This window comes from Sinocyclocheilus grahami, unplaced genomic scaffold, assembly GCF_001515645.1.
Source record: "Sinocyclocheilus grahami isolate Dianchi unplaced genomic scaffold, SAMN03320097.WGS_v1.1 scaffold66.1, whole genome shotgun sequence".
NCBI classification, from domain to species: domain Eukaryota; kingdom Metazoa; phylum Chordata; class Actinopteri; order Cypriniformes; family Cyprinidae; genus Sinocyclocheilus; species Sinocyclocheilus grahami.
In genome coordinates this window covers 1,809,958-1,819,739 of record NW_015505245.1, presented here as the reverse complement: position 1 = coordinate 1,819,739, position 9,782 = coordinate 1,809,958, and the positions used below count along the sequence as shown (strand labels likewise).

The following is a 9,782-nucleotide window of genomic DNA, read 5'->3' as shown; positions in this document are numbered from 1 at the left end:
TCCTCAAGAATTGTTTTTTTACCCACCCTTATGTCTTTCCAAAATGTTGTGGACCACAAAATAAGAAATGTTGAATACCATAGTTGTAAAAAGGGATGTAGTGGTCCATCCACCACCTTCTCCCCATACAAGGCTCTGATAAATCTTCTCTCTAGTGGGCTGTTAACTGTGACAATCAAATCATTGAATAAGTTGAACTTAAGAATCTGATTGGTAAATTAATCATTCCAGATTTTGTGAACTGCATAAAATTGATACATTAAAAAGATTCTATTACTAACTGGACATAAACACACCAAGGGATTGATGTCAAAATGTTGTGTAAACAATGAAAGATTCAAATTATTTGTATTTATTTATTGGTCTTGGACATTTCCAGTTATTGTTCACTTTAATTATATTTAAAAAAGAGCAGCAAGAATATTCCTCTGACTTTTTCTTTTGTGTTCCACGAAAGCAGCTCATACAGGTTTGAAATGACATTTTCAGAAATTATTATTATTATTTTTAATCGACAACAAAAGTTATTGTGGACCTAGTCACTAAATGCCCCATGGGGCATTTCGCAGAGACCATTAATCAATGTTTCAGTCTCTTGTGTTTTTAAAGATATTTGCATCTTGTTTTAAATAGTATGATGATTTAAGTGAGGAACGATTACGTTGGAATTTGTAATTAGGTACTCCATGTACAATTTCTCCAGAAGGTCCTTCTGTCAATGAACTGTCCATCTTTGGATATGGATTTTTGTAGTGAAAGCAAGTGTGGTGTTTGGCACTGTTCTCCTCTGCCTTTCCTGGGATGTCCGTCTGTCTAAGACTTTAGACGTTAAAATAACTGCTTTGTCTTGACTTTGCCACCTTTTGAAATGTGTATACCTAAATATATCAAATCTGAAATACTCATCACTAGATCGCATAATACTGTTTATATATCTAATGTATTCAGACCATTTTGAAAAGCAGTTTTTCTTTTACAGTTATCGAGGATTCCCCATCAGCATGGTTTCTGGTTTTACCAGTCAACCTTCTAGGTCACATAGCCAGCTTGTCATTTGTCTTGTTTTACTAATTCAAAATGTGGGACATTTAGATGTATTTTCTCTTTAGTTACAAGTTTTGTATTCTTCTGTCTTTGCAAGATAAAGTGGCAGAGAACAAGGCCATTATAAATAGAGTTGGTGAGTCAGAGAGACATCTCTTTAATCAGTCAGGATTACAGTTTTTACAGATTAATACTCCAGACCCAATGCGTACTGGCCGCAGGCCTCTATTCTTCACAGATGATGATACCCTTGAGAAATATACAAGAAACATTTTTTGCATCGCGATTCTCTCCAACGATTCTGGGATCGATTATGAGAATTTCAGAATCGATTCTGAGCTTATAGTTTTTAACCAGATGTGCGATGACGCTGAGTTTGCTTTAGAAACACCCGTATTCTGCTTGCTTCCAATTCCTCAAACACATACACCACTCGAACCTTCCGTAAAATAATCTTTCATAAAGTTAGGAAAGGTTGAAGTGAATTACAAGGACATTCGCGGGCTTCATTGCACCGGATGCGCTGTGAGAGGCGCACGGTTTGTTTGATGTTACACTTGAAGTGTGCGGTCTCGCCCGTCGGTATTTTCCTTAAAGCTCTACGAAGTCATCATTTATGTGGTTTGGAATGCAGTGGACTTTCATATTTAAAATATGAATCTCACTAATAGAAGGCTGCTTTCAATTTCAAATTCTGGCGTGCGCTTTAAGACTGCTCGCGCATGCGACTGTGCGCGACTCGTGGTTTAATGCACTTGCGTCTCAAAATGGTTTTATGACGCACAATTAATGTAAACAGCCAGTTATGTCTTAAGGGATTAAAACGGACAGTACAAACCACATTACTACTTATATTTCAAAAGAGATCCGTGCGTGAATGCAGCTTAATAGATCTCCTGCTGACTATGATAGTAAAAAAAAAACAGTAAAGATGAAGGAAAATCACTCGCAGTTCTTGAATAGTAAACGTTCAGATAATCTTAAATACGGAAAGCACTCTTTGTTTGTAATATGTTTCTATGCTCCTCTTTATTATTTGCTGCTTGCTTGTATGTTTTGAAATTATATTAGTTTAAAATTCTTAACACAACTGTTTAAATTTTTTTCAATTTGTAATTATTTTAAAAAGTACTTCATTACTTATTTAAGGAATATGTAAAAGGATTTTAAGATTCTGAAGTCGGTAAGGGGGGAAAAAGTAGATCAAGAATCGTTCTGGAATCGGATCGTGACTCCCAGAATCGGAATCGAATCGGATCGTGAGGTGACTAAAGATTCCCACCCCTACTTTCAGCGTATGTATTAGCATACCTCTGCGCACCCAGTTCGCGCAGACAGGATACATCATGAACTGTTCAGATCTATATGATCCCTACACAGTGTTCATTGCTGAGCGGGGGAAATCCGTTGAAGTTTACTTCACTTCGGAACATGGGCTGGAATTGGGAACCACTGATGTAGCCTATTGTAGTAATGTTGTCTCTGATATTCTGGTCTGTGAGCGTAAATGCATTCAGGGGGCGTGGCTTTGGACGGCGATTGCAGGGAGGGTGGGACAGGACTATCAAAACCAGAAATGTGAGAGAGATAGTATGTTTTTCCCTCACCCTCATGTCTTTCTAAACCTTTATGAATTTCTTTATTCTGTGAAGTACAAAATGGAAAAAAAAAAACATTGAAGAACACTAGGGTCCAAAACAACAGTGGACCCCAATTACTTTGTATGGCACAAAAACCCTCACAACATCAGGACATAAAAATCTGCATCAGATGTTTTTCTGGTTTCCTCTTTAGTTTTTTCCCTTTTTCTTCTGTCTTTTTTTTCCCCGTCAAGTTTTGTTAAGTCATGTCCATGAAAGCTCAATTCACACATTTGAATTCCTATGGATGTTGTAATGCCCAAATGACCATACTGCAATGGCCAAATTATGTCTTTGACCAAATGGTGGCACAGAGGTATGCCAGTTTGTATTGTGACCATAGACTGTATAAAAACATGGACATAGTGTCCATGACATAACCCGTAGACTTCCGACGAGCGTTTTGAAGCCTAAAGTAGGCGAAGCCAGCCGTCGCCATCTTGGCAGCACGTCACCGCCCGTCACTCCCGGATAATCGAAAATGGGCAAAGAGGCGGGAGCTGGCTACTGAAACCACACCCACCTAGCTCGATGGTGGTGACAGCAGCGGAAATCCACCTGTTACTCAAGTGGCCACGCCCTTAATTATGCAGAACTTTAAGGCTTAATATAATTTAAACGGATGAGTTATAAAAAAATTCACCCCCCTCACAGTTGTCACGAAGGACAAAATTAGCTATATAGACTAAAACCACTTTTTGAACCAGGCTGTAAACATGTTTTTTTCTGCTGTAAAGTTGGGCATTTTAACATGGGGAGTCTATGGGATTGACTCCCTTTTGCAGCCAGCCTCTAGCGGCCAGTTGATGAATTACAGTTTAAGTCACTTCCTTGTTGGCTTCATGAGAGAGAGCGGGAGGTTGCCGCTCGATTGTAACACAAGAACTGGTTTTTATTTAGATTTGTGGCCTTTTAAAAATATTGTAACTGGTTCATTTTAATGGCATTTTGTTCAGTTGAATAAATGTACAGATGTAGTCTACAGATGTAGACTGAACATTGTGCACTCAACCCTCTCTGAGACCAGTATGTCCATTAAACAGACTTGATGTGCTCCGTTTCTGTACCGTCTGTCATGAAAATCAATCAATTATAATGAGGGACAAAATCATGCGTACAGTTGATTTGCATCACAGAAGCAGTTTCTCATGGATCTGCTTTCGTGGCACTTTATCTCTCCTGTTCTTTCCTCTTCCTTTTTCTAATTTTTCCTTTTCTCTGAAAGCTTTTGTGCTGCGTTTCCTGCATTCTGCTTCTTTTTCTTTTCTTTTTGCCTTCTCTCCATCTGCTCCCTCTCCTTCACACACATTAAAACCGTTGCTGCTTGAAATACAAGCACTGCCAGGAAAATATCCTGTCTCTGCATCCCGTCCACAGTCATGTAGCTGCACCTGTTCTGTGTGTGCGTGTGTGTGTGTGTGTGTGTGCGTGCGCGTGCGCATACTGTAGATGTTTATGTACTTCTGTTTGTATGCATGGTTGATAGGCCACCTAGTTTTCATTCTAATCTCATAGATCTTTTAATCAATTTATCCAGGCCAATAGCCATGAATATTGCTGCATTCCATTTGTACTGGGAAATTGGAAATTCTGAGTTCCCAGTAGAAACTTTTAATTGAAATGCCCTTCCATGTCGGAGTTCTGGCTCGGGATCTTGGAGGAATCGCAACAACTCCAACTTTAGAATACAATATGGCTGCTCATTGCATCAACAGATGAGTAACAGTAGTAAAATATTGTTCATTAGCGTTTATGTCTGTCTCTGTCTCAAACTCAGTGCACACAGTACTAGGGCTGTCAAATAAAAATTCTAATTTCTAGTATTTTTTTTCTAGTCTTGAGTGCAAGGTGAATCATCAGTATTTCTTCTCTGTTTTCCTTGAAGAAAATGACAATTTTATAGCTAATGTCAAAGTGTACAGACTTGGACTAAAAGCAACATTCTAATTCTGATTTGGAGGTTCTCTTATCTTCTGTTCTATTCTATTGTACTGTATTCTATGGTTTTCACAAACTTAAATCCCATTTTGACAAATCACAAAAGTGGCGTAGTACAATTAAAGCTGTCACCAACCATTTTAAATTTGTGCAGCGTGTCCCGCATTAGTGAGTACAGGAAATTAGATATCTTAAATTGTGGCACTGTGGTTTTCGGTACGCACACGCAGTACGAGAGAACAACAAACTCTCAGATAGCAAAACACAGACAATGAGACAGACGGTCATGTGTCGTACACCCCTAACTGCAGGGTGATTGTGTGTCGGGCCAGTTGATGAATTACAGTTTAAGTCACTTCCTTGTTGGCTTCACGAGAGAGAGCGGGAGGTTGCCGCTCGATTGTAACACAAGAACTGGTTTTTATTTAGATTTGTGGCCTTTTAAAAATATTGTAACTGGTTCATTTTAATGGCATTTTGTTCAGTTGAATAAATGTACAGATGTAGACTGAACATTGTGCACTCAACCCTCTCTGAGATCAGTATGTCCATTAAACAGACTTGATGTGCTCCGTTTCTGTACCGTCTGTCATGAAAATCAATCAATTATAATGAGGGACAAAATCATGCGTACAGTTGATTTGCATCACAGAAGCAGTTTCTCATGGATCTGCTTTCGTGGCACTTTGTTTATCTCTCCTGTTCTTTCCTCTTCCTTTTTCTAATTTTTCCTTTTCTCTGAAAGCTTTTGTGCTGCTTTTCCTGCATTCTGCTTCTTTTTCTTTTCTTTTTGCCTTCTCTCCATCTGCTCCCTCTCCTTCACACACATTAAAACCGTTGCTGCTTGAAATACAAGCACTGCCAGGAAAATATCCTGTGTCTGCATCCCGTCCACAGTCATGTAGCTGCACCTGTTCTGTGTGTGTGTGTGTGTGTGTGTGTGTGTGTGTGTGCGCATACTGTAGATGTTTATGTACTTCTGTTTGTATGCATGGTTGATAGGCCACCTAGTTTATTCTAATCTCATAGATCTTTTAATCAATTTATCCAGGCCAATAGCCATGAATATTGCTGCATTCCATTTGTACTGGGAAATTGGAAATTCAGAGTTCCCAGTAGAAACTTTTAATTGAAATGCCCTTCCATGTCGGAGTTCTGGCTCGGGATCTTGGAGGAATCGCAACAACTCCAACTTTAGAATACAATATGGCTGCTCATTGCATCAACAGATGAGAAACAGTAGTAAAATATTGTTCATTAGCGTTTATGTCTGTCTCTGTCTCAAACTCAGTGCACACAGTACTAGGGCTGTCAAATAAAAATTCTAATTTCTAGTATTTTTTTTCTAGTCTTGAGTGCAAGGTGAATCATCAGTATTTCTTCTCTGTTTTCCTTGAAGAAAATGACAATTTTATAGCTAATGTCAAAGTGTACAGACTTGGACTAAAAGCAACATTCTAATTCTGATTTGGAGGTTCTCTTATCTTCTGTTCTATTCTATTGTACTGTATTCTATGGTTTTCACAAACTTAAATCCCATTTTGACAAATCACAAAAGTGGCGTAGTACAATTAAAGCTGTCACCAACCATTTTAAATTTGTGCAGCGTGTCCCGCATTAGTGAGTACAGGAAATTAGATATCTTAAATTGTGGCACTGTGGTTTTCGGTACGCACACGCAGTACGAGAGAACAACAAACTCTCAGATAGCAAAACACAGACAATGAGACAGACGGTCATGTGTCGTACACCCCTAACTGCAGGGTGATTGTGTGTCATTCACTGTAGTCACCGACTGGTGTGACCCAAGAAATGTTGAGGATCTCAACAGGTCCTAAGTGATCGTGATGCTGTTTGTGTTTGTAGTAGCCTGCAGCAGAGAAAGATTGACTGATTTTTAAAGGGCAGACCCAGCTGTGTGCTGTTGCCTCTGCTCTCAGGGCTGTCACTATTAGGCAGCTCTGTTCAGCTAATGTTGTCCTTTATCTACATGAGTAAAATGTAAACCACCTTTTTCAATGAATGCAGAGGCTGATTATACACAGACTTAAATCTGTAACAAGATGTTTAATCTATAATGTAGGCTTAGATCACCCAAAACTGAACATTCTTCCAAACCTTTATGACATCTGAATGACTTCCTTTCTTCAGTGAAACACAAAAGAAGAAATTAATGGGAACTGATGCTTTCAGGCTTGAAATGGATGCTAAAGTGCCATGAAAGTGTCATATCGTGAAAGTAGTTCATGTGACTTTAAGCTGCGATGGCTCTGTGTGATTAACAGACATAATATTTATGACTTCGTCGTTGTGCACTAAATGATTTCATTCCAGTGATTGTTGTTTACTGTGACCAGATCTTTGAGTCAGTGATTTGAACTCGAGAACCAAATTTGTCCAATCTGTAAAAGATTTATTCAGGTTGTAACAGAACTGTAGCATTTGAGAAATGAGTCATAAAAAAAAAAAATGATTGAAAATATTGACAAAATTTTGGCCTGTTCCTCAGGCCAAACTATCATATAACTTTTTGAATATAGTGCACGAGTCATATGGACTTATTTTATGTATGTATTTATTTTGAAATTTTGTAACTTGATGGCCCTGGACCTCAATTACTGTGAATTATTTGTTAAAAAATGTCTAGAATATTCTTTAAAAAAAAATGTTGTGTTACACAGAGGGAAGGACATGAGTATTAGTAAAAAGATGAAATGCCTGTTCTGCCTAGTTTCACTCCGTTGCATGTGCATTCTGGTCTCTCTTCCATCAATCCTAACTTCCATCCCAAAGCGAATTGCAAATGATTTAATTTGCTCTTACCCACTGCTCAAGCACCGGTTTGCTCTGCTTGAGTATGCATTTGAACCATTAGTGTAGAAACGGTAAATCAGCTCTCAGATGAATATTTAAGGGCATCCTTTTAAACATCAGCGCTGCTTTGAAACTGCCAGCAACTTTTTCCCATCCACACCGTTGCCCTTTGGACTGCGGGATACAGCAGCCCACGACTCTTGCGTCTTATTGGTGATGGCAGAGTATCTCCGTGGAAACCATGTAAAGGTGTGTTTTTTTTCCCCCGCCCTCCATTTTATGCCGTCAGATGTCTACCATGCTCTGGCTGTCTGGTGCTCATTCTGAGCTCATGTCCACGACCTTTCAGAGCTGCAGTAGGAAGTGTGGTAGTACTACCCTGCACTTATTATAAAAGACTGCTGCACTGAAAAATTGATGTTTGTTAGTTTGTGAGGTGGAAATGTGCTTAAATTGAGCCTATGCTGCCTTTTGGCTCAATTTAACCGTTTTAAATCGCCTTACAAATTTTCAAACCTGCATTGACATTTTCTTTTGAAATGAACTTTAACGAAATATTGAAGGGCTCGTCTTTTTACATAAAAATATAATATGATAGTAATTATTGTTGTTAATAATAATAAAAATAATAAAATTGTATAATTATGATAATAAACAAAAACTAGTACAATTAAAGCTGTCACCAACCATTTTAAATTTGTGCAGCGTATCCCGCATTAGTGAGTACAGGAAATTAGATATCTTAAATTGTGGCACTGTGGTTTTCGGTACGCACACGCAGTACGAGAGAACAACAAACTCTCAGATAGCAAAACACAGACAATGAGACAGACGGTCATGTGTCGTACACCCCTAACTGCAGGGTGATTGTGTGTCAATGCACCGAAATGAAAATTCTTGGCCAAAGCCGAACAAAATGAAACTTGGCCGAATACCGAATTGGCCGAATACCGAACACGTTTTTTTCACATTTTTTCCCCCATGTAGGCCTATTTGGAATTTTTTTTTTTTTTTTTTCTCTCCACCATTGCTTAAATTAAATATCCAAAATGTGCTTTTTACTGTTTTGTCCTGCTTTTCAAATAAATAAATCTATTACAAATCAACAATTTAAAATATTTACTTAACACTGAATATTTGTTTTTAACATTCTTGCAGATATTATACAAACAAAGCACAATTTAACTTAAAATTAGTAAGTTAGTAAAATATTTTTTTGGCCATTTTTGAGACTTGAATCAGGCATGTATTTTTTACTGTACAAATAAAGGCAGCCTTGCTGAGCAGAAGAGACTTCTTTTAAAACATTAGAATATATTACAGATCCCAATTTGAACACTGAGAATGTTATAATAAATGTATTAATAGAGTTGTTGTAGGGTAATTATTATCATTATTATTGTCTTATTTTATTTTACAGAACAACAGTAAAATTACAATACTAACATTTATGAGTGTTGGAGTTTTTTCTCAACTTTTATTTTGGCAGAAACCCCCAGGAAGATCTCAGTGCTGCTTTTTGTTGACAACAGCATGCAGATTTATAAATGATTCTCATTACGAATTTGGGAAGATGTTTGTCGCACGTATCACATTATCACATGCCTTTAAAAAAAATCACAAAAATGTTACTGAGCACCTGACGAGTAACACAGTTTTAGCACAGATTTTCCTCGCGCTTTGGACTTTGAAATAGAGACCTGCACTCCCGCGGGAGGACCGCGGGACCCAACGTAGCAGGGTGCGGCGCCTGACAACTCTTGATGGGCGAGTGCGGGTGCGGGCGGGAAAGAAAAAAAAACGCGGGACTCCGGCAAAATAGAAATGATCTAAACATACAGTGTTTAAAACATATAAGTTGTTATTTATCTGTTGCACAAAAGCAAAAAGAACAACTAATATTAACATTAAAATGATTGACATGTGCAAGCTAGGCATAGTTTCTATTTATAACACGTGTTTAAAAGGTTGCGCAATGTAGCCAATCACAGACTCAGCTGTTGATTTTTGGAACGCAATGGCCAATCAGAGGTGATTAAGTTAGAATCTACTCACCGCAGTGCTCAAATTGCGTCCTCACGAATCCTCTCATTTTAACACACAAAGTGTAGACACTGTGAAAGATTCATTGTGCATATATCTAATGTGATATAACAGAGCTTTATGAGATCGCGATTAACTGAGATGTCAGCTTTTAGTGATGATAAAGGAAGCGCGCTGCTCGCATTCTGCCATGCCAAACCACGCACGCAGCAGCACATGCTTGCTTTTCTGTTAAAAAAAACAGTGATTTGTGAATGTTGATGCTTAGCCTAAATAACAAATATTTTATCGGGAGCGTTTATG

General features: G+C 38.2%; 1 protein-coding gene across 4 annotated transcripts in view; it reads left to right on the top strand.

The window, feature by feature from the left end:
* The window catches only part of LOC107585062 (KAT8 regulatory NSL complex subunit 1-like), a 58,742-nt gene that overhangs the window by 4,999 nt on the left and 43,961 nt on the right, over window positions 1-9,782 (top strand). The window lies entirely within an intron of this gene.